A 22,615-nucleotide genomic window follows, 5' to 3' on the forward strand; every position below is an offset into this window, starting at 1 on the left:
CACACAGCAGAACCTAAACCCATACCATTATTGCTAAGCAGCAAGACAGGGGCCCATTGCACTCCCACGGGGCCTTTTTAAATGCAATCCATAACCCGGATTTGCCAGGAACCCTTCTTACTCCTCCTACTTGCATGTGACACTGGGCTTAGGATCTGCATAGGAAACACACACACAAGCACACACCTACCTTTGTTGCCTGCAGATGCCTCCTTGGCTGTCCCCAAACGGTATCAAACCAACACCCACGGGAAGCTGTAAGCATAGAGGACATGCCTGCACCCCATTGGACTTACCTGTGTGGGTTAAATCCGGGTTATTTGACAACCTATGGCGGTGATGGTTCTGCTCAGGCAGAGCAGTGCTGATGCTCCTCATAAAGCTGTCGCTGCTGTGAAGGTTCTAGGTGACATCACAAATCCCTTTGGTTACATACACAACAAAGCTGGGTTGTTGTTGTTTACACTCTGCAAGGCCTGTGGAAGTGAGTGACATCATAGCACTGTAGTTCTGAGGGTTCAAGATGGATGCAACAATCTCCTGTTGCTTCTATGAAGGCCGTAATAGACGACATCACCAAACAGCTCCATAGTCACATACACAGCAAAGGAGAGATGTTGTTTACACCTAGTGATGTCAGTGGTATTGAGTGACATCACAGCACAGTGCTAAGGCTCCTGGGCCTGGACACAGCAGCGGCTGCAATATCTCAACGGAGAATACGTTTATATCTATGTGTGTGTGTGCGCATATATATATATATATATATATATATATATATATATATATATATTTCTCCGCCGAAATCACTTTTAAACCCATTTCCACCTTTTTTTCCCTTCTCTTCCTCTTACTTTTTTTTCACGTTTTTTTACGTTTTTCTCCTTTTCGCCTCTTTTCTGGGCGTATTATTCTTCTTTTTCTTCTTTTTTTTCGTCTAATGCATACCCCATCAGTGCAGCAATGCTTATTCAATACCGCCAGCAGATGGAGACACTGGGGGATAATTTTCTAAGGATTTATACTGATTTTTCCTGTCTGAATTTGTCGCACAGAAAGTTGCAGGCCAAATATGTGTGACATTTCTGCGACTTTAGCTTCTAGAGCATTTTTACAACATTATACATAGGTGCTGAATACATAAAAAGCGACTGTTCAGCGACAGACAAGTCGCATCGGCTGAAAGTAGGCCAGAATGTCAGTCCATGTTGGAGCAGGTTTAGATACAGTCTAAAGCATAGATCTCAAAGTCTGTGCACAGAATTTAGCAAGGGCCTCGCACCTTCTGATGCATCAGTTAGGTGCACAATAGCATAGCCTAACCCTCTGTACTTTGGTCTATATTGATGCGGGACATAGACAGCCAGCTGATGACCAATCCATTAGTGCAATGGATGGCTGGAAGCATTTGTCTTTGCCTTTGCAATACCACAGAAGCAATGCATGGTCAATGTACAGCAATGACACACCTGTGTGAACAGCCAGGAGACCCCCCCCCCCCCCCCCCCCATGTTACATAGTTACATAGTTAGTACGGTCGAAAAAAGACATATGTCCATCACGTTCAACCAGGGAATTAAGGGGTAGGGGTGTGGCGCGATATTGGGGAAGGGATGAGATTTTATATTTCTTCATAAGCATTAATCTTATTTTGTCAATTAGGAACATTCAGCACCCACCCGCTATCAAGGCAGCTGCCTATCATGTCATGCCCTACCTGCACAGGTGTGCTGGCTACTCAAATGATCCAATTAAGGAGGCCATTTAGTCAGCAGCAGCAGAAGTCCTGTGCCTGGACGCTCCAACAGGGGCCAGACACAAGCAGAAGCAGAAGCAGCAGAAGCAGCAGCAGCACCACCTTTTGTTTTTTGGCTGCAGCAGCAGCAAGGCCCACAGGGCTGGCTAGCTGGCTAGCCAGCAAGCAGGTAGCAATGAAAGTAGGAATCTTTCTTTTTAACCCTGTAAGGGGGTGGTGCACTGTACCCGAAGATACTGCCATATCGGGTCAATGCATAGGGCGACGGAAGCAAGCTTCGAAATCGGCCCCCGTTCTCAAAAATCCATTTAATATATGGTCCCCAGATAGGGGACGTATCAGATATTAAACTGATAAGAACAGATACTACACTTGATCTTAGCCAAAAGGCCGAGAAGCGATAACCGTGAAAGGGGCGGGCCCAACAAGGTCCCCTTCATGGGCACTATCACTGCTTGCTGTCAGGGAGGCTGCCAGACAATTTTCCATGCACACTCTGGGCTGGGGGGCAGTCAACCACCAGTACACACAGCAGAACCTAAACCCATACCATTATTGCTAAGCAGCAAGACAGGGGCCCATTGCACTCCCACGGGGCCTTTTTAAATGCAATCCATAACCCGGATTTGCCAGGAACCCTTCTTACTCCTCCTACTTGCATGTGACACTGGGCTTAGGATCTGCATAGGAAACACACACACAAGCACACACCTACCTTTGTTGCCTGCAGATGCCTCCTTGGCTGTCCCCAAACGGTATCAAACCAACACCCACGGGAAGCTGTAAGCATAGAGGACATGCCTGCACCCCATTGGACTTACCTGTGTGGGTTAAATCCGGGTTATTTGACAACCTATGGCGGTGATGGTTCTGCTCAGGCAGAGCAGTGCTGATGCTCCTCATAAAGCTGTCGCTGCTGTGAAGGTTCTAGGTGACATCACAAATCCCTTTGGTTACATACACAACAAAGCTGGGTTGTTGTTGTTTACACTCTGCAAGGCCTGTGGAAGTGAGTGACATCATAGCACTGTAGTTCTGAGGGTTCAAGATGGATGCAACAATCTCCTGTTGCTTCTATGAAGGCCGTAATAGACGACATCACCAAACAGCTCCATAGTCACATACACAGCAAAGGAGAGATGTTGTTTACACCTAGTGATGTCAGTGGTATTGAGTGACATCACAGCACAGTGCTAAGGCTCCTGGGCCTGGACACAGCAGCGGCTGCAATATCTCAACGGAGAATACGTTTATATCTATGTGTGTGTGTGCGCATATATATATATATATATATATATATATATATATATATATATATATATTTCTCCGCCAAAATCACTTTTAAACCCATTTCCACCTTTTTTTCCCTTCTCTTCCTCTTACTTTTTTTTCACGTTTTTTTACGTTTTTCTCCTTTTCGCCTCTTTTCTGGGCGTATTATTCTTCTTTTTCTTCTTTTTTTTCGTCTAATGCATACCCCATCAGTGCAGCAATGCTTATTCAATACCGCCAGCAGATGGAGACACTGGGGGATAATTTTCTAAGGATTTATACTGATTTTTCCTGTCTGAATTTGTCGCACAGAAAGTTGCAGGCCAAATATGTGTGACATTTCTGCGACTTTAGCTTCTAGAGCATTTTTACAACATTATACATAGGTGCTGAATACAGAAAAAGCGACTGTTCAGCGACAGACAAGTCGCATCGGCTGAAAGTAGGCCAGAATGTCAGTCCATGTTGGAGCAGGTTTAGATACAGTCTAAAGCATAGATCTCAAAGTCTGTGCACAGAATTTAGCAAGGGCCTCGCACCTTCTGATGCATCAGGTAGGTGCACAATAGCATAGCCTAACCCTCTGTACTTTGGTCTATATTGATGCGGGACATAGACAGCCAGCTGATGACCAATCCATTAGTGCAATGGATGGCTGGAAGCATTTGTCTTTGCCTTTGCAATACCACAGAAGCAATGCATGGTCAATGTACAGCAATGACACACCTGTGTGAACAGCCAGGAGACCCCCCCCCCCCCCCCCCCCATGTTATGTTACATAGTTACATAGTTAGTACGGTCGAAAAAAGACATATGTCCATCACGTTCAACCAGGGAATTAAGGGGTAGGGGTGTGGCGCGATATTGGGAAGGGATGAGATTTTATATTTCTTCATAAGCATTAATCTTATTTTGTCAATTAGGAACATTCAGCACCCACCCGCTATCAAGGCAGCTGCCTATCATGTCATGCCCTACCTGCACAGGTGTGCTGGCTACTCAAATGATCCAATTAAGGAGGCCATTTAGTCAGCAGCAGCAGAAGTCCTGTGCCTGGACGCTCCAACAGGGGCCAGACACAAGCAGAAGCAGAAGCAGCAGAAGCAGCAGCAGCAGCACCTTTTGTTTTTTGGCTGCAGCAGCAGCAAGGCCCACAGGGCTGGCTAGCTGGCTAGCCAGCAAGCAGGTAGCAATGAAAGTAGGAATCTTTCTTTTTAACCCTGTAAGGGGGTGGTGCACTGTACCCGAAGATACTGCCATATCGGGTCAATGCATAGGGCGACGGAAGCAAGCTTCGAAATCGGCCCCCGTTCTCAAAAATCCATTTAATATATGGTCCCCAGATAGGGGACGTATCAGATATTAAACTGATAAGAACAGATACTACACTTGATCTTAGCCAAAAGGCCGAGAAGCGATAACCGTGAAAGGGGCGGGCCCAACAAGGTCCCCTTCATGGGCACTATCACTGCTTGCTGTCAGGGAGGCTGCCAGACAATTTTCCATGCACACTCTGGGCTGGGGGGCAGTCAACCACCAGTACACACAGCAGAACCTAAACCCATACCATTATTGCTAAGCAGCAAGACAGGGGCCCATTGCACTCCCACGGGGCCTTTTTAAATGCAATCCATAACCCGGATTTGCCAGGAACCCTTCTTACTCCTCCTACTTGCATGTGACACTGGGCTTAGGATCTGCATAGGAAACACACACACAAGCACACACCTACCTTTGTTGCCTGCAGATGCCTCCTTGGCTGTCCCCAAACGGTATCAAACCAACACCCACGGGAAGCTGTAAGCATAGAGGACATGCCTGCACCCCATTGGACTTACCTGTGTGGGTTAAATCCGGGTTATTTGACAACCTATGGCGGTGATGGTTCTGCTCAGGCAGAGCAGTGCTGATGCTCCTCATAAAGCTGTCGCTGCTGTGAAGGTTCTAGGTGACATCACAAATCCCTTTGGTTACATACACAACAAAGCTGGGTTGTTGTTGTTTACACTCTGCAAGGCCTGTGGAAGTGAGTGACATCATAGCACTGTAGTTCTGAGGGTTCAAGATGGATGCAACAATCTCCTGTTGCTTCTATGAAGGCCGTAATAGACGACATCACCAAACAGCTCCATAGTCACATACACAGCAAAGGAGAGATGTTGTTTACACCTAGTGATGTCAGTGGTATTGAGTGACATCACAGCACAGTGCTAAGGCTCCTGGGCCTGGACACAGCAGCGGCTGCAATATCTCAACGGAGAATACGTTTATATCTATGTGTGTGTGTGCGCATATATATATATATATATATATATATATATATATATATATATATATTTCTCCGCCGAAATCACTTTTAAACCCATTTCCACCTTTTTTTCCCTTCTCTTCCTCTTACTTTTTTTTCACGTTTTTTTACGTTTTTCTCCTTTTCGCCTCTTTTCTGGGCGTATTATTCTTCTTTTTCTTCTTTTTTTTCGTCTAATGCATACCCCATCAGTGCAGCAATGCTTATTCAATACCGCCAGCAGATGGAGACACTGGGGGATAATTTTCTAAGGATTTATACTGATTTTTCCTGTCTGAATTTGTCGCACAGAAAGTTGCAGGCCAAATATGTGTGACATTTCTGCGACTTTAGCTTCTAGAGCATTTTTACAACATTATACATAGGTGCTGAATACATAAAAAGCGACTGTTCAGCGACAGACAAGTCGCATCGGCTGAAAGTAGGCCAGAATGTCAGTCCATGTTGGAGCAGGTTTAGATACAGTCTAAAGCATAGATCTCAAAGTCTGTGCACAGAATTTAGCAAGGGCCTCGCACCTTCTGATGCATCAGGTAGGTGCACAATAGCATAGCCTAACCCTCTGTACTTTGGTCTATATTGATGCGGGACATAGACAGCCAGCTGATGACCAATCCATTAGTGCAATGGATGGCTGGAAGCATTTGTCTTTGCCTTTGCAATACCACAGAAGCAATGCATGGTCAATGTACAGCAATGACACACCTGTGTGAACAGCCAGGAGACCCCCCCCCCCCCCCCCCCATGTTATGTTACATAGTTACATAGGTTAGTACGGTCGAAAAAAGACATATGTCCATCACGTTCAACCAGGGAATTAAGGGGTAGGGGTGTGGCGCGATATTGGGGAAGGGATGAGATTTTATATTTCTTCATAAGCATTAATCTTATTTTGTCAATTAGGAACATTCAGCACCCACCCGCTATCAAGGCAGCTGCCTATCATGTCATGCCCTACCTGCACAGGTGTGCTGGCTACTCAAATGATCCAATTAAGGAGGCCATTTAGTCAGCAGCAGCAGAAGTCCTGTGCCTGGACGCTCCAACAGGGGCCAGACACAAGCAGAAGCAGAAGCAGCAGAAGCAGCAGCAGCACCACCTTTTGTTTTTTGGCTGCAGCAGCAGCAAGGCCCACAGGGCTGGCTAGCTGGCTAGCCAGCAAGCAGGTAGCAATGAAAGTAGGAATCTTTCTTTTTAACCCTGTAAGGGGGTGGTGCACTGTACCCGAAGATACTGCCATATCGGGTCAATGCATAGGGCGACGGAAGCAAGCTTCGAAATCGGCCCCCGTTCTCAAAAATCCATTTAATATATGGTCCCCAGATAGGGGACGTATCAGATATTAAACTGATAAGAACAGATTTTTTTTTTTTTTTTTTTATCTAAAGCCGAGGAACGTGCTTTCGATTCACCCAAAGTGCAAGAAAAAGTGCAAACGTGTTACACTAAAAAAACGTGCACAAAGGATGCGGTCTATCGCAAGCCCTTCTCCAATAGGAGAGAGGCCCCCCAACAAACCTTACCCTTCGCCTCCGGACCAAATGGTACCTGCGAGGTTCCAGGTTCGATGTCCCTTTTCGCCGAAGCTACTAGGGGACCACAAATGCTCCCGGCATCCCCCTTGGCGTTAGCCAAGGTATCTGCCCGCAGAGCCGATTACGGTAGGTACCCTGCCAAAGCAGGAGTACCCGGGGTGTTTGCAGGGAGGTGCGGAACCTAATGGCCACACACACCTCCCCTAGACCGCCAGGAGGGACACCCAGAAGGGCTACCGCATCCTGACCAATCCTGTGAACACACAACACGCAAAAGGTGACACAGTGAGACAAAAAAGAAATAAATAAGTGAATGTGTGCAGATATACTGCCCGGACATCCGGCCGGATCAATAAAAATTTCTCTGATCCTAGCCAGAAGGCCGGGAATCAAGAGGTGAGTGCCACAAGGTGAAGAGATTATGGTGCCCGTGCTTCAACTCAGTGAGTCTATTCTCCCAGTGAGTTTCGGCACCTCGGGGTCACCACTCCCCGAGGCACAAAAGTACCTCGGCTCTAGACCCTCTCAGCCTCATGGCGAGACCCGGAGGGAACAGGTCACATCGGGGCAGCCGTCGAGCTGATTCCTCAGAACCAGCCCCGGAAAGCCCCGGTACACCTGCATCCTCCATGCAGCACCCATCCCCACCAGCATGAAAACTGATAAGAACAGATACTACACTTGATCTTAGCCAAAAGGCCGAGAAGCGATAACCGTGAAAGGGGCGGGCCCAACAAGGTCCCCTTCATGGGCACTATCACTGCTTGCTGTCAGGGAGGCTGCCAGACAATTTTCCATGCACACTCTGGGCTGGGGGGCAGTCAACCACCAGTACACACAGCAGAACCTAAACCCATACCATTATTGCTAAGCAGCAAGACAGGGGCCCATTGCACTCCCACGGGGCCTTTTTAAATGCAATCCATAACCCGGATTTGCCAGGAACCCTTCTTACTCCTCCTACTTGCATGTGACACTGGGCTTAGGATCTGCATAGGAAACACACACACAAGCACACACCTACCTTTGTTGCCTGCAGATGCCTCCTTGGCTGTCCCCAAACGGTATCAAACCAACACCCACGGGAAGCTGTAAGCATAGAGGACATGCCTGCACCCCATTGGACTTACCTGTGTGGGTTAAATCCGGGTTATTTGACAACCTATGGCGGTGATGGTTCTGCTCAGGCAGAGCAGTGCTGATGCTCCTCATAAAGCTGTCGCTGCTGTGAAGGTTCTAGGTGACATCACAAATCCCTTTGGTTACATACACAACAAAGCTGGGTTGTTGTTGTTTACACTCTGCAAGGCCTGTGGAAGTGAGTGACATCATAGCACTGTAGTTCTGAGGGTTCAAGATGGATGCAACAATCTCCTGTTGCTTCTATGAAGGCCGTAATAGACGACATCACCAAACAGCTCCATAGTCACATACACAGCAAAGGAGAGATGTTGTTTACACCTAGTGATGTCAGTGGTATTGAGTGACATCACAGCACAGTGCTAAGGCTCCTGGGCCTGGACACAGCAGCGGCTGCAATATCTCAACGGAGAATACGTTTATATCTATGTGTGTGTGTGCGCATATATATATATATATATATATATATATATATATATATATATATTTCTCCGCCGAAATCACTTTTAAACCCATTTCCACCTTTTTTTCCCTTCTCTTCCTCTTACTTTTTTTTCACGTTTTTTTACGTTTTTCTCCTTTTCGCCTCTTTTCTGGGCGTATTATTCTTCTTTTTCTTCTTTTTTTTCGTCTAATGCATACCCCATCAGTGCAGCAATGCTTATTCAATACCGCCAGCAGATGGAGACACTGGGGGATAATTTTCTAAGGATTTATACTGATTTTTCCTGTCTGAATTTGTCGCACAGAAAGTTGCAGGCCAAATATGTGTGACATTTCTGCGACTTTAGCTTCTAGAGCATTTTTACAACATTATACATAGGTGCTGAATACATAAAAAGCGACTGTTCAGCGACAGACAAGTCGCATCGGCTGAAAGTAGGCCAGAATGTCAGTCCATGTTGGAGCAGGTTTAGATACAGTCTAAAGCATAGATCTCAAAGTCTGTGCACAGAATTTAGCAAGGGCCTCGCACCTTCTGATGCATCAGGTAGGTGCACAATAGCATAGCCTAACCCTCTGTACTTTGGTCTATATTGATGCGGGACATAGACAGCCAGCTGATGACCAATCCATTAGTGCAATGGATGGCTGGAAGCATTTGTCTTTGCCTTTGCAATACCACAGAAGCAATGCATGGTCAATGTACAGCAATGACACACCTGTGTGAACAGCCAGGAGACCCCCCCCCCCCATGTTATGTTACATACATAGTTACATAGTTAGTACGGTCGAAAAAAGACATATGTCCATCACGTTCAACCAGGGAATTAAGGGGTAGGGGTGTGGCGCGATATTGGGGAAGGGATGAGATTTTATATTTCTTCATAAGCATTAATCTTATTTTGTCAATTAGGAACATTCAGCACCCACCCGCTATCAAGGCAGCTGCCTATCATGTCATGCCCTACCTGCACAGGTGTGCTGGCTACTCAAATGATCCAATTAAGGAGGCCATTTAGTCAGCAGCAGCAGAAGTCCTGTGCCTGGACGCTCCAACAGGGGCCAGACACAAGCAGAAGCAGAAGCAGCAGAAGCAGCAGCAGCACCACCTTTTGTTTTTTGGCTGCAGCAGCAGCAAGGCCCACAGGGCTGGCTAGCTGGCTAGCCAGCAAGCAGGTAGCAATGAAAGTAGGAATCTTTCTTTTTAACCCTGTAAGGGGGTGGTGCACTGTACCCGAAGATACTGCCATATCGGGTCAATGCATAGGGCGACGGAAGCAAGCTTCGAAATCGGCCCCCGTTCTCAAAAATCCATTTAATATATGGTCCCCAGATAGGGGACGTATCAGATATTAAACTGATAAGAACAGATACTACACTTGATCTTAGCCAAAAGGCCGAGAAGCGATAACCGTGAAAGGGGCGGGCCCAACAAGGTCCCCTTCATGGGCACTATCACTGCTTGCTGTCAGGGAGGCTGCCAGACAATTTTCCATGCACACTCTGGGCTGGGGGGCAGTCAACCACCAGTACACACAGCAGAACCTAAACCCATACCATTATTGCTAAGCAGCAAGACAGGGGCCCATTGCACTCCCACGGGGCCTTTTTAAATGCAATCCATAACCCGGATTTGCCAGGAACCCTTCTTACTCCTCCTACTTGCATGTGACACTGGGCTTAGGATCTGCATAGGAAACACACACACAAGCACACACCTACCTTTGTTGCCTGCAGATGCCTCCTTGGCTGTCCCCAAACGGTATCAAACCAACACCCACGGGAAGCTGTAAGCATAGAGGACATGCCTGCACCCCATTGGACTTACCTGTGTGGGTTAAATCCGGGTTATTTGACAACCTATGGCGGTGATGGTTCTGCTCAGGCAGAGCAGTGCTGATGCTCCTCATAAAGCTGTCGCTGCTGTGAAGGTTCTAGGTGACATCACAAATCCCTTTGGTTACATACACAACAAAGCTGGGTTGTTGTTGTTTACACTCTGCAAGGCCTGTGGAAGTGAGTGACATCATAGCACTGTAGTTCTGAGGGTTCAAGATGGATGCAACAATCTCCTGTTGCTTCTATGAAGGCCGTAATAGACGACATCACCAAACAGCTCCATAGTCACATACACAGCAAAGGAGAGATGTTGTTTACACCTAGTGATGTCAGTGGTATTGAGTGACATCACAGCACAGTGCTAAGGCTCCTGGGCCTGGACACAGCAGCGGCTGCAATATCTCAACGGAGAATACGTTTATATCTATGTGTGTGTGTGCGCATATATATATATATATATATATATATATATATATATATATATATTTCTCCGCCGAAATCACTTTTAAACCCATTTCCACCTTTTTTTCCCTTCTCTTCCTCTTACTTTTTTTTCACGTTTTTTTACGTTTTTCTCCTTTTCGCCTCTTTTCTGGGCGTATTATTCTTCTTTTTCTTCTTTTTTTTCGTCTAATGCATACCCCATCAGTGCAGCAATGCTTATTCAATACGCCAGCAGATGGAGACACTGGGGGATAATTTTCTAAGGATTTATACTGATTTTTCCTGTCTGAATTTGTCGCACAGAAAGTTGCAGGCCAAATATGTGTGACATTTCTGCGACTTTAGCTTCTAGAGCATTTTTACAACATTATACATAGGTGCTGAATACATAAAAAGCGACTGTTCAGCGACAGACAAGTCGCATCGGCTGAAAGTAGGCCAGAATGTCAGTCCATGTTGGAGCAGGTTTAGATACAGTCTAAAGCATAGATCTCAAAGTCTGTGCACAGAATTTAGCAAGGGCCTCGCACCTTCTGATGCATCAGGTAGGTGCACAATAGCATAGCCTAACCCTCTGTACTTTGGTCTATATTGATGCGGGACATAGACAGCCAGCTGATGACCAATCCATTAGTGCAATGGATGGCTGGAAGCATTTGTCTTTGCCTTTGCAATACCACAGAAGCAATGCATGGTCAATGTACAGCAATGACACACCTGTGTGAACAGCCAGGAGACCCCCCCCCCCCCCATGTTATGTTACATAGTTACATAGTTAGTACGGTCGAAAAAAGACATATGTCCATCACGTTCAACCAGGGAATTAAGGGGTAGGGGTGTGGCGCGATATTGGGGAAGGGATGAGATTTTATATTTCTTCATAAGCATTAATCTTATTTTGTCAATTAGGAACATTCAGCACCCACCCGCTATCAAGGCAGCTGCCTATCATGTCATGCCCTACCTGCACAGGTGTGCTGGCTACTCAAATGATCCAATTAAGGAGGCCATTTAGTCAGCAGCAGCAGAAGTCCTGTGCCTGGACGCTCCAACAGGGGCCAGACACAAGCAGAAGCAGAAGCAGCAGAAGCAGCAGCAGCACCACCTTTTGTTTTTTGGCTGCAGCAGCAGCAAGGCCCACAGGGCTGGCTAGCTGGCTAGCCAGCAAGCAGGTAGCAATGAAAGTAGGAATCTTTCTTTTTAACCCTGTAAGGGGGTGGTGCACTGTACCCGAAGATACTGCCATATCGGGTCAATGCATAGGGCGACGGAAGCAAGCTTCGAAATCGGCCCCCGTTCTCAAAAATCCATTTAATATATGGTCCCCAGATAGGGGACGTATCAGATATTAAACTGATAAGAACAGATACTACACTTGATCTTAGCCAAAAGGCCGAGAAGCGATAACCGTGAAAGGGGCGGGCCCAACAAGGTCCCCTTCATGGGCACTATCACTGCTTGCTGTCAGGGAGGCTGCCAGACAATTTTCCATGCACACTCTGGGCTGGGGGGCAGTCAACCACCAGTACACACAGCAGAACCTAAACCCATACCATTATTGCTAAGCAGCAAGACAGGGGCCCATTGCACTCCCACGGGGCCTTTTTAAATGCAATCCATAACCCGGATTTGCCAGGAACCCTTCTTACTCCTCCTACTTGCATGTGACACTGGGCTTAGGATCTGCATAGGAAACACACACACAAGCACACACCTACCTTTGTTGCCTGCAGATGCCTCCTTGGCTGTCCCCAAACGGTATCAAACCAACACCCACGGGAAGCTGTAAGCATAGAGGACATGCCTGCACCCCATTGGACTTACCTGTGTGGGTTAAATCCGGGTTATTTGACAACCTATGGCGGTGATGGTTCTGCTCAGGCAGAGCAGTGCTGATGCTCCTCATAAAGCTGTCGCTGCTGTGAAGGTTCTAGGTGACATCACAAATCCCTTTGGTTACATACACAACAAAGCTGGGTTGTTGTTGTTTACACTCTGCAAGGCCTGTGGAAGTGAGTGACATCATAGCACTGTAGTTCTGAGGGTTCAAGATGGATGCAACAATCTCCTGTTGCTTCTATGAAGGCCGTAATAGACGACATCACCAAACAGCTCCATAGTCACATACACAGCAAAGGAGAGATGTTGTTTACACCTAGTGATGTCAGTGGTATTGAGTGACATCACAGCACAGTGCTAAGGCTCCTGGGCCTGGACACAGCAGCGGCTGCAATATCTCAACGGAGAATACGTTTATATCTATGTGTGTGTGTGCGCATATATATATATATATATATATATATATATATATATATATATTTCTCCGCCGAAATCACTTTTAAACCCATTTCCACCTTTTTTTCCCTTCTCTTCCTCTTACTTTTTTTTCACGTTTTTTTACGTTTTTCTCCTTTTCGCCTCTTTTCTGGGCGTATTATTCTTCTTTTTCTTCTTTTTTTTCGTCTAATGCATACCCCATCAGTGCAGCAATGCTTATTCAATACCGCCAGCAGATGGAGACACTGGGGGATAATTTTCTAAGGATTTATACTGATTTTTCCTGTCTGAATTTGTCGCACAGAAAGTTGCAGGCCAAATATGTGTGACATTTCTGCGACTTTAGCTTCTAGAGCATTTTTACAACATTATACATAGGTGCTGAATACATAAAAAGCGACTGTTCAGCGACAGACAAGTCGCATCGGCTGAAAGTAGGCCAGAATGTCAGTCCATGTTGGAGCAGGTTTAGATACAGTCTAAAGCATAGATCTCAAAGTCTGTGCACAGAATTTAGCAAGGGCCTCGCACCTTCTGATGCATCAGGTAGGTGCACAATAGCATAGCCTAACCCTCTGTACTTTGGTCTATATTGATGCGGGACATAGACAGCCAGCTGATGACCAATCCATTAGTGCAATGGATGGCTGGAAGCATTTGTCTTTGCCTTTGCAATACCACAGAAGCAATGCATGGTCAATGTACAGCAATGACACACCTGTGTGAACAGCCAGGAGACCCCCCCCCCCCCCCATGTTATGTTACATAGTTACATAGTTAGTACGGTCGAAAAAAGACATATGTCCATCACGTTCAACCAGGGAATTAAGGGGTAGGGGTGTGGCGCGATATTGGGGAAGGGATGAGATTTTATATTTCTTCATAAGCATTAATCTTATTTTGTCAATTAGGAACATTCAGCACCCACCCGCTATCAAGGCAGCTGCCTATCATGTCATGCCCTACCTGCACAGGTGTGCTGGCTACTCAAATGATCCAATTAAGGAGGCCATTTAGTCAGCAGCAGCAGAAGTCCTGTGCCTGGACGCTCCAACAGGGGCCAGACACAAGCAGAAGCAGAAGCAGCAGAAGCAGCAGCAGCACCACCTTTTGTTTTTTGGCTGCAGCAGCAGCAAGGCCCACAGGGCTGGCTAGCTGGCTAGCCAGCAAGCAGGTAGCAATGAAAGTAGGAATCTTTCTTTTTAACCCTGTAAGGGGGTGGTGCACTGTACCCGAAGATACTGCCATATCGGGTCAATGCATAGGGCGACGGAAGCAAGCTTCGAAATCGGCCCCCGTTCTCAAAAATCCATTTAATATATGGTCCCCAGATAGGGGACGTATCAGATATTAAACTGATAAGAACAGATACTACACTTGATCTTAGCCAAAAGGCCGAGAAGCGATAACCGTGAAAGGGGCGGGCCCAACAAGGTCCCCTTCATGGGCACTATCACTGCTTGCTGTCAGGGAGGCTGCCAGACAATTTTCCATGCACACTCTGGGCTGGGGGGCAGTCAACCACCAGTACACACAGCAGAACCTAAACCCATACCATTATTGCTAAGCAGCAAGACAGGGGCCCATTGCACTCCCACGGGGCCTTTTTAAATGCAATCCATAACCCGGATTTGCCAGGAACCCTTCTTACTCCTCCTACTTGCATGTGACACTGGGCTTAGGATCTGCATAGGAAACACACACACAAGCACACACCTACCTTTGTTGCCTGCAGATGCCTCCTTGGCTGTCCCCAAACGGTATCAAACCAACACCCACGGGAAGCTGTAAGCATAGAGGACATGCCTGCACCCCATTGGACTTACCTGTGTGGGTTAAATCCGGGTTATTTGACAACCTATGGCGGTGATGGTTCTGCTCAGGCAGAGCAGTGCTGATGCTCCTCATAAAGCTGTCGCTGCTGTGAAGGTTCTAGGTGACATCACAAATCCCTTTGGTTACATACACAACAAAGCTGGGTTGTTGTTGTTTACACTCTGCAAGGCCTGTGGAAGTGAGTGACATCATAGCACTGTAGTTCTGAGGGTTCAAGATGGATGCAACAATCTCCTGTTGCTTCTATGAAGGCCGTAATAGACGACATCACCAAACAGCTCCATAGTCACATACACAGCAAAGGAGAGATGTTGTTTACACCTAGTGATGTCAGTGGTATTGAGTGACATCACAGCACAGTGCTAAGGCTCCTGGGCCTGGACACAGCAGCGGCTGCAATATCTCAACGGAGAATACGTTTATATCTATGTGTGTGTGTGCGCATATATATATATATATATATATATATATATATATATATATATATTTCTCCGCCGAAATCACTTTTAAACCCATTTCCACCTTTTTTTCCCTTCTCTTCCTCTTACTTTTTTTTCACGTTTTTTTACGTTTTTCTCCTTTTCGCCTCTTTTCTGGGCGTATTATTCTTCTTTTTCTTCTTTTTTTTCGTCTAATGCATACCCCATCAGTGCAGCAATGCTTATTCAATACCGCCAGCAGATGGAGACACTGGGGGATAATTTTCTAAGGATTTATACTGATTTTTCCTGTCTGAATTTGTCGCACAGAAAGTTGCAGGCCAAATATGTGTGACATTTCTGCGACTTTAGCTTCTAGAGCATTTTTACAACATTATACATAGGTGCTGAATACATAAAAAGCGACTGTTCAGCGACAGACAAGTCGCATCGGCTGAAAGTAGGCCAGAATGTCAGTCCATGTTGGAGCAGGTTTAGATACAGTCTAAAGCATAGATCTCAAAGTCTGTGCACAGAATTTAGCAAGGGCCTCGCACCTTCTGATGCATCAGGTAGGTGCACAATAGCATAGCCTAACCCTCTGTACTTTGGTCTATATTGATGCGGGACATAGACAGCCAGCTGATGACCAATCCATTAGTGCAATGGATGGCTGGAAGCATTTGTCTTTGCCTTTGCAATACCACAGAAGCAATGCATGGTCAATGTACAGCAATGACACACCTGTGTGAACAGCCAGGAGACCCCCCCCCCCCCCCCCATGTTATGTTACATAGTTACATAGTTAGTACGGTCGAAAAAAGACATATGTCCATCACGTTCAACCAGGGAATTAAGGGGTAGGGGTGTGGCGCGATATTGGGGAAGGGATGAGATTTTATATTTCTTCATAAGCATTAATCTTATTTTGTCAATTAGGAACATTCAGCACCCACCCGCTATCAAGGCAGCTGCCTATCATGTCATGCCCTACCTGCACAGGTGTGCTGGCTACTCAAATGATCCAATTAAGGAGGCCATTTAGTCAGCAGCAGCAGAAGTCCTGTGCCTGGACGCTCCAACAGGGGCCAGACACAAGCAGAAGCAGAAGCAGCAGAAGCAGCAGCAGCACCACCTTTTGTTTTTTGGCTGCAGCAGCAGCAAGGCCCACAGGGCTGGCTAGCTGGCTAGCCAGCAAGCAGGTAGCAATGAAAGTAGGAATCTTTCTTTTTAACCCTGTAAGGGGGTGGTGCACTGTACCCGAAGATACTGCCATATCGGGTCAATGCATAGGGCGACGGAAGCAAGCTTCGAAATCGGCCCCCGTTCTCAAAAATCCATTTAATATATGGTCCCCAGATAGGGGACGTATCAGATATTAAACTGATAAGAACAGATACTACACTTGATCTTAGCCAAAAGGCCGAGAAGCGATAACCGTGAAAGGGGCGGGCCCAACAAGGTCCCCTTCATGGGCACTATCACTGCTTGCTGTCAGGGAGGCTGCCAGACAATTTTCCATGCACACTCTGGGCTGGGGGGCAGTCAACCACCAGTACACACAGCAGAACCTAAACCCATACCATTATTGCTAAGCAGCAAGACAGGGGCCCATTGCACTCCCACGGGGCCTTTTTAAATGCAATCCATAACCCGGATTTGCCAGGAACCCTTCTTACTCCTCCTACTTGCATGTGACACTGGGCTTAGGATCTGCATAGGAAACACACACACAAGCACACACCTACCTTTGTTGCCTGCAGATGCCTCCTTGGCTGTCCCCAAACGGTATCAAACCAACACCCACGGGAAGCTGTAAGCATAGAGGACATGCCTGCACCCCATTGGACTTACCTGTGTGGGTTAAATCCGGGTTATTTGACAACCTATGGCGGTGATGGTTCTGCTCAGGCAGAGCAGTGCTGATGCTCCTCATAAAGCTGTCGCTGCTGTGAAGGTTCTAGGTGACATCACAAATCCCTTTGGTTACATACACAACAAAGCTGGGTTGTTGTTGTTTACACTCTGCAAGGCCTGTGGAAGTGAGTGACATCATAGCACTGTAGTTCTGAGGGTTCAAGATGGATGCAACAATCTCCTGTTGCTTCTATGAAGGCCGTAATAGACGACATCACCAAACAGCTCCATAGTCACATACACAGCAAAGGAGAGATGTTGTTTACACCTAGTGATGTCAGTGGTATTGAGTGACATCACAGCACAGTGCTAAGGCTCCTGGGCCTGGACACAGCAGCGGCTGCAATATCTCAACGGAGAATACGTTTATATCTATGTGTGTGTGTGCGCATATATATATATATATATATATATATATATATATATATATATTTCTCCGCCGAAATCACTTTTAAACCCATTTCCACCTTTTTTTCCCTTCTCTTCCTCTTACTTTTTTTTCACGTTTTTTTACGTTTTTCTCCTTTTCGCCTCTTTTCTGGGCGTATTATTCTTCTTTTTCTTCTTTTTTTTCGTCTAATGCATACCCCATCAGTGCAGCAATGCTTATTCAATACCGCCAGCAGATGGAGACACTGGGGGATAATTTTCTAAGGATTTATACTGATTTTTCCTGTCTGAATTTGTCGCACAGAAAGTTGCAGGCCAAATATGTGTGACATTTCTGCGACTTTAGCTTCTAGAGCATTTTTACAACATTATACATAGGTGCTGAATACATAAAAAGCGACTGTTCAGCGACAGACAAGTCGCATCGGCTGAAAGTAGGCCAGAATGTCAGTCCATGTTGGAGCAGGTTTAGATACAGTCTAAAGCATAGATCTCAAAGTCTGTGCACAGAATTTAGCAAGGGCCTCGCACCTTCTGATGCATCAGGTAGGTGCACAATAGCATAGCCTAACCCTCTGTACTTTGGTCTATATTGATGCGGGACATAGACAGCCAGCTGATGACCAATCCATTAGTGCAATGGATGGCTGGAAGCATTTGTCTTTGCCTTTGCAATACCACAGAAGCAATGCATGGTCAATGTACAGCAATGACACACCTGTGTGAACAGCCAGGAGACCCCCCCCCCCCCCCCCCCATGTTATGTTACATAGTTACATAGTTAGTACGGTCGAAAAAAGACATATGTCCATCACGTTCAACCAGGGAATTAAGGGGTAGGGGTGTGGCGCGATATTGGGGAAGGGATGAGATTTTATATTTCTTCATAAGCATTAATCTTATTTTGTCAATTAGGAACATTCAGCACCCACCCGCTATCAAGGCAGCTGCCTATCATGTCATGCCCTACCTGCACAGGTGTGCTGGCTACTCAAATGATCCAATTAAGGAGGCCATTTAGTCAGCAGCAGCAGAAGTCCTGTGCCTGGACGCTCCAACAGGGGCCAGACACAAGCAGAAGCAGAAGCAGCAGAAGCAGCAGCAGCACCACCTTTTGTTTTTTGGCTGCAGCAGCAGCAAGGCCCACAGGGCTGGCTAGCTGGCTAGCCAGCAAGCAGGTAGCAATGAAAGTAGGAATCTTTCTTTTTAACCCTGTAAGGGGGTGGTGCACTGTACCCGAAGATACTGCCATATCGGGTCAATGCATAGGGCGACGGAAGCAAGCTTCGAAATCGGCCCCCGTTCTCAAAAATCCATTTAATATATGGTCCCCAGATAGGGGACGTATCAGATATTAAACTGATAAGAACAGATACTACACTTGATCTTAGCCAAAAGGCCGAGAAGCGATAACCGTGAAAGGGGCGGGCCCAACAAGGTCCCCTTCATGGGCACTATCACTGCTTGCTGTCAGGGAGGCTGCCAGACAATTTTCCATGCACACTCTGGGCTGGGGGGCAGTCAACCACCAGTACACACAGCAGAACCTAAACCCATACCATTATTGCTAAGCAGCAAGACAGGGGCCCATTGCACTCCCACGGGGCCTTTTTAAATGCAATCCATAACCCGGATTTGCCAGGAACCCTTCTTACTCCTCCTACTTGCATGTGACACTGGGCTTAGGATCTGCATAGGAAACACACACACAAGCACACACCTACCTTTGTTGCCTGCAGATGCCTCCTTGGCTGTCCCCAAACGGTATCAAACCAACACCCACGGGAAGCTGTAAGCATAGAGGACATGCCTGCACCCCATTGGACTTACCTGTGTGGGTTAAATCCGGGTTATTTGACAACCTATGGCGGTGATGGTTCTGCTCAGGCAGAGCAGTGCTGATGCTCCTCATAAAGCTGTCGCTGCTGTGAAGGTTCTAGGTGACATCACAAATCCCTTTGGTTACATACACAACAAAGCTGGGTTGTTGTTGTTTACACTCTGCAAGGCCTGTGGAAGTGAGTGACATCATAGCACTGTAGTTCTGAGGGTTCAAGATGGATGCAACAATCTCCTGTTGCTTCTATGAAGGCCGTAATAGACGACATCACCAAACAGCTCCATAGTCACATACACAGCAAAGGAGAGATGTTGTTTACACCTAGTGATGTCAGTGGTATTGAGTGACATCACAGCACAGTGCTAAGGCTCCTGGGCCTGGACACAGCAGCGGCTGCAATATCTCAACGGAGAATACGTTTATATCTATGTGTGTGTGTGCGCATATATATATATATATATATATATATATATATATATATATATTTCTCCGCCGAAATCACTTTTAAACCCATTTTCACCTTTTTTTCCCTTCTCTTCCTCTTACTTTTTTTTCACGTTTTTTTACGTTTTTCTCCTTTTCGCCTCTTTTCTGGGCGTATTATTCTTCTTTTTCTTCTTTTTTTTCGTCTAATGCATACCCCATCAGTGCAGCAATGCTTATTCAATACCGCCAGCAGATGGAGACACTGGGGGATAATTTTCTAAGGATTTATACTGATTTTTCCTGTCTGAATTTGTCGCACAGAAAGTTGCAGGCCAAATATGTGTGACATTTCTGCGACTTTAGCTTCTAGAGCATTTTTACAACATTATACATAGGTGCTGAATACATAAAAAGCGACTGTTCAGCGACAGACAAGTCGCATCGGCTGAAAGTAGGCCAGAATGTCAGTCCATGTTGGAGCAGGTTTAGATACAGTCTAAAGCATAGATCTCAAAGTCTGTGCACAGAATTTAGCAAGGGCCTCGCACCTTCTGATGCATCAGGTAGGTGCACAATAGCATAGCCTAACCCTCTGTACTTTGGTCTATATTGATGCGGGACATAGACAGCCAGCTGATGACCAATCCATTAGTGCAATGGATGGCTGGAAGCATTTGTCTTTGCCTTTGCAATACCACAGAAGCAATGCATGGTCAATGTACAGCAATGACACACCTGTGTGAACAGCCAGGAGACCCCCCCCCCCCCCCCCCCCCATGTTATGTTACATAGTTACATAGTTAGTACGGTCGAAAAAAGACATATGTCCATCACGTTCAACCAGGGAATTAAGGGGTAGGGGTGTGGCGCGATATTGGGGAAGGGATGAGATTTTATATTTCTTCATAAGCATTAATCTTATTTTGTCAATTAGGAACATTCAGCACCCACCCGCTATCAAGGCAGCTGCCTATCATGTCATGCCCTACCTGCACAGGTGTGCTGGCTACTCAAATGATCCAATTAAGGAGGCCATTTAGTCAGCAGCAGCAGAAGTCCTGTGCCTGGACGCTCCAACAGGGGCCAGACACAAGCAGAAGCAGAAGCAGCAGAAGCAGCAGCAGCACCACCTTTTGTTTTTTGGCTGCAGCAGCAGCAAGGCCCACAGGGCTGGCTAGCTGGCTAGCCAGCAAGCAGGTAGCAATGAAAGTAGGAATCTTTCTTTTTAACCCTGTAAGGGGGTGGTGCACTGTACCCGAAGATACTGCCATATCGGGTCAATGCATAGGGCGACGGAAGCAAGCTTCGAAATCGGCCCCCGTTCTCAAAAATCCATTTAATATATGGTCCCCAGATAGGGGACGTATCAGATATTAAACTGATAAGAACAGATACTACACTTGATCTTAGCCAAAAGGCCGAGAAGCGATAACCGTGAAAGGGGCGGGCCCAACAAGGTCCCCTTCATGGGCACTATCACTGCTTGCTGTCAGGGAGGCTGCCAGACAATTTTCCATGCACACTCTGGGCTGGGGGGCAGTCAACCACCAGTACACACAGCAGAACCTAAACCCATACCATTATTGCTAAGCAGCAAGACAGGGGCCCATTGCACTCCCACGGGGCCTTTTTAAATGCAATCCATAACCCGGATTTGCCAGGAACCCTTCTTACTCCTCCTACTTGCATGTGACACTGGGCTTAGGATCTGCATAGGAAACACACACACAAGCACACACCTACCTTTGTTGCCTGCAGATGCCTCCTTGGCTGTCCCCAAACGGTATCAAACCAACACCCACGGGAAGCTGTAAGCATAGAGGACATGCCTGCACCCCATTGGACTTACCTGTGTGGGTTAAATCCGGGTTATTTGACAACCTATGGCGGTGATGGTTCTGCTCAGGCAGAGCAGTGCTGATGCTCCTCATAAAGCTGTCGCTGCTGTGAAGGTTCTAGGTGACATCACAAATCCCTTTGGTTACATACACAACAAAGCTGGGTTGTTGTTGTTTACACTCTGCAAGGCCTGTGGAAGTGAGTGACATCATAGCACTGTAGTTCTGAGGGTTCAAGATGGATGCAACAATCTCCTGTTGCTTCTATGAAGGCCGTAATAGACGACATCACCAAACAGCTCCATAGTCACATACACAGCAAAGGAGAGATGTTGTTTACACCTAGTGATGTCAGTGGTATTGAGTGACATCACAGCACAGTGCTAAGGCTTCTGGGCCTGGACACAGCAGCGGCTGCAATATCTCAACGGAGAATACGTTTATATCTATGTGTGTGTGTGCGCATATATATATATATATATATATATATATATATATATATATATATTTCTCCGCCGAAATCACTTTTAAACCCATTTCCACCTTTTTTTCCCTTCTCTTCCTCTTACTTTTTTTTCACGTTTTTTTACGTTTTTCTCCTTTTCGCCTCTTTTCTGGGCGTATTATTCTTCTTTTTCTTCTTTTTTTTCGTCTAATGCATACCCCATCAGTGCAGCAATGCTTATTCAATACCGCCAGCAGATGGAGACACTGGGGGATAATTTTCTAAGGATTTATACTGATTTTTCCTGTCTGAATTTGTCGCACAGAAAGTTGCAGGCCAAATATGTGTGACATTTCTGCGACTTTAGCTTCTAGAGCATTTTTACAACATTATACATAGGTGCTGAATACATAAAAAGCGACTGTTCAGCGACAGACAAGTCGCATCGGCTGAAAGTAGGCCAGAATGTCAGTCCATGTTGGAGCAGGT

General features: G+C 46.4%; 9 non-coding genes and 1 pseudogene across 9 annotated transcripts; all 10 read right to left on the reverse strand.

The window, feature by feature from the left end:
- Positions 1-1,967: 1,967 nt before the first annotated feature.
- Positions 1,968-2,158, reverse strand: LOC130307324 (U2 spliceosomal RNA). The gene has a single exon (XR_008856514.1). It is a non-coding gene; the product is annotated as a U2 spliceosomal RNA (small nuclear RNA).
- Positions 2,159-4,256: 2,098 nt separating this feature from the next.
- On the reverse strand, positions 4,257-4,447 carry LOC130307325 (U2 spliceosomal RNA). Its single transcript, XR_008856515.1, has one exon. It is a non-coding gene; the product is annotated as a U2 spliceosomal RNA (small nuclear RNA).
- Positions 4,448-6,544: 2,097 nt separating this feature from the next.
- On the reverse strand, positions 6,545-6,729 carry LOC130307339 (U2 spliceosomal RNA). The gene has a single exon (XR_008856529.1). It is a non-coding gene; the product is annotated as a U2 spliceosomal RNA (small nuclear RNA).
- A 693-nt stretch (positions 6,730-7,422) lies between these two features.
- LOC130307346 (U2 spliceosomal RNA) lies at positions 7,423-7,582 on the reverse strand (annotated as a pseudogene).
- Positions 7,583-9,673: 2,091 nt separating this feature from the next.
- On the reverse strand, positions 9,674-9,864 carry LOC130307327 (U2 spliceosomal RNA). Its single transcript, XR_008856516.1, has one exon. It is a non-coding gene; the product is annotated as a U2 spliceosomal RNA (small nuclear RNA).
- A 2,088-nt stretch (positions 9,865-11,952) lies between these two features.
- On the reverse strand, positions 11,953-12,143 carry LOC130307328 (U2 spliceosomal RNA). The gene has a single exon (XR_008856517.1). It is a non-coding gene; the product is annotated as a U2 spliceosomal RNA (small nuclear RNA).
- Positions 12,144-14,231: 2,088 nt separating this feature from the next.
- Positions 14,232-14,422, reverse strand: LOC130307329 (U2 spliceosomal RNA). Its single transcript, XR_008856518.1, has one exon. It is a non-coding gene; the product is annotated as a U2 spliceosomal RNA (small nuclear RNA).
- A 2,092-nt stretch (positions 14,423-16,514) lies between these two features.
- LOC130307330 (U2 spliceosomal RNA) lies at positions 16,515-16,705 on the reverse strand. Its single transcript, XR_008856519.1, has one exon. It is a non-coding gene; the product is annotated as a U2 spliceosomal RNA (small nuclear RNA).
- A 2,092-nt stretch (positions 16,706-18,797) lies between these two features.
- On the reverse strand, positions 18,798-18,988 carry LOC130307332 (U2 spliceosomal RNA). Its single transcript, XR_008856522.1, has one exon. It is a non-coding gene; the product is annotated as a U2 spliceosomal RNA (small nuclear RNA).
- A 2,094-nt stretch (positions 18,989-21,082) lies between these two features.
- On the reverse strand, positions 21,083-21,273 carry LOC130307333 (U2 spliceosomal RNA). The gene has a single exon (XR_008856523.1). It is a non-coding gene; the product is annotated as a U2 spliceosomal RNA (small nuclear RNA).
- Positions 21,274-22,615: the final 1,342 nt, after the last annotated feature.

The sequence above is a fragment of the Hyla sarda genome, unplaced genomic scaffold, assembly GCF_029499605.1.
Source record: "Hyla sarda isolate aHylSar1 unplaced genomic scaffold, aHylSar1.hap1 scaffold_1421, whole genome shotgun sequence".
NCBI lineage: Eukaryota > Metazoa > Chordata > Amphibia > Anura > Hylidae > Hyla > Hyla sarda.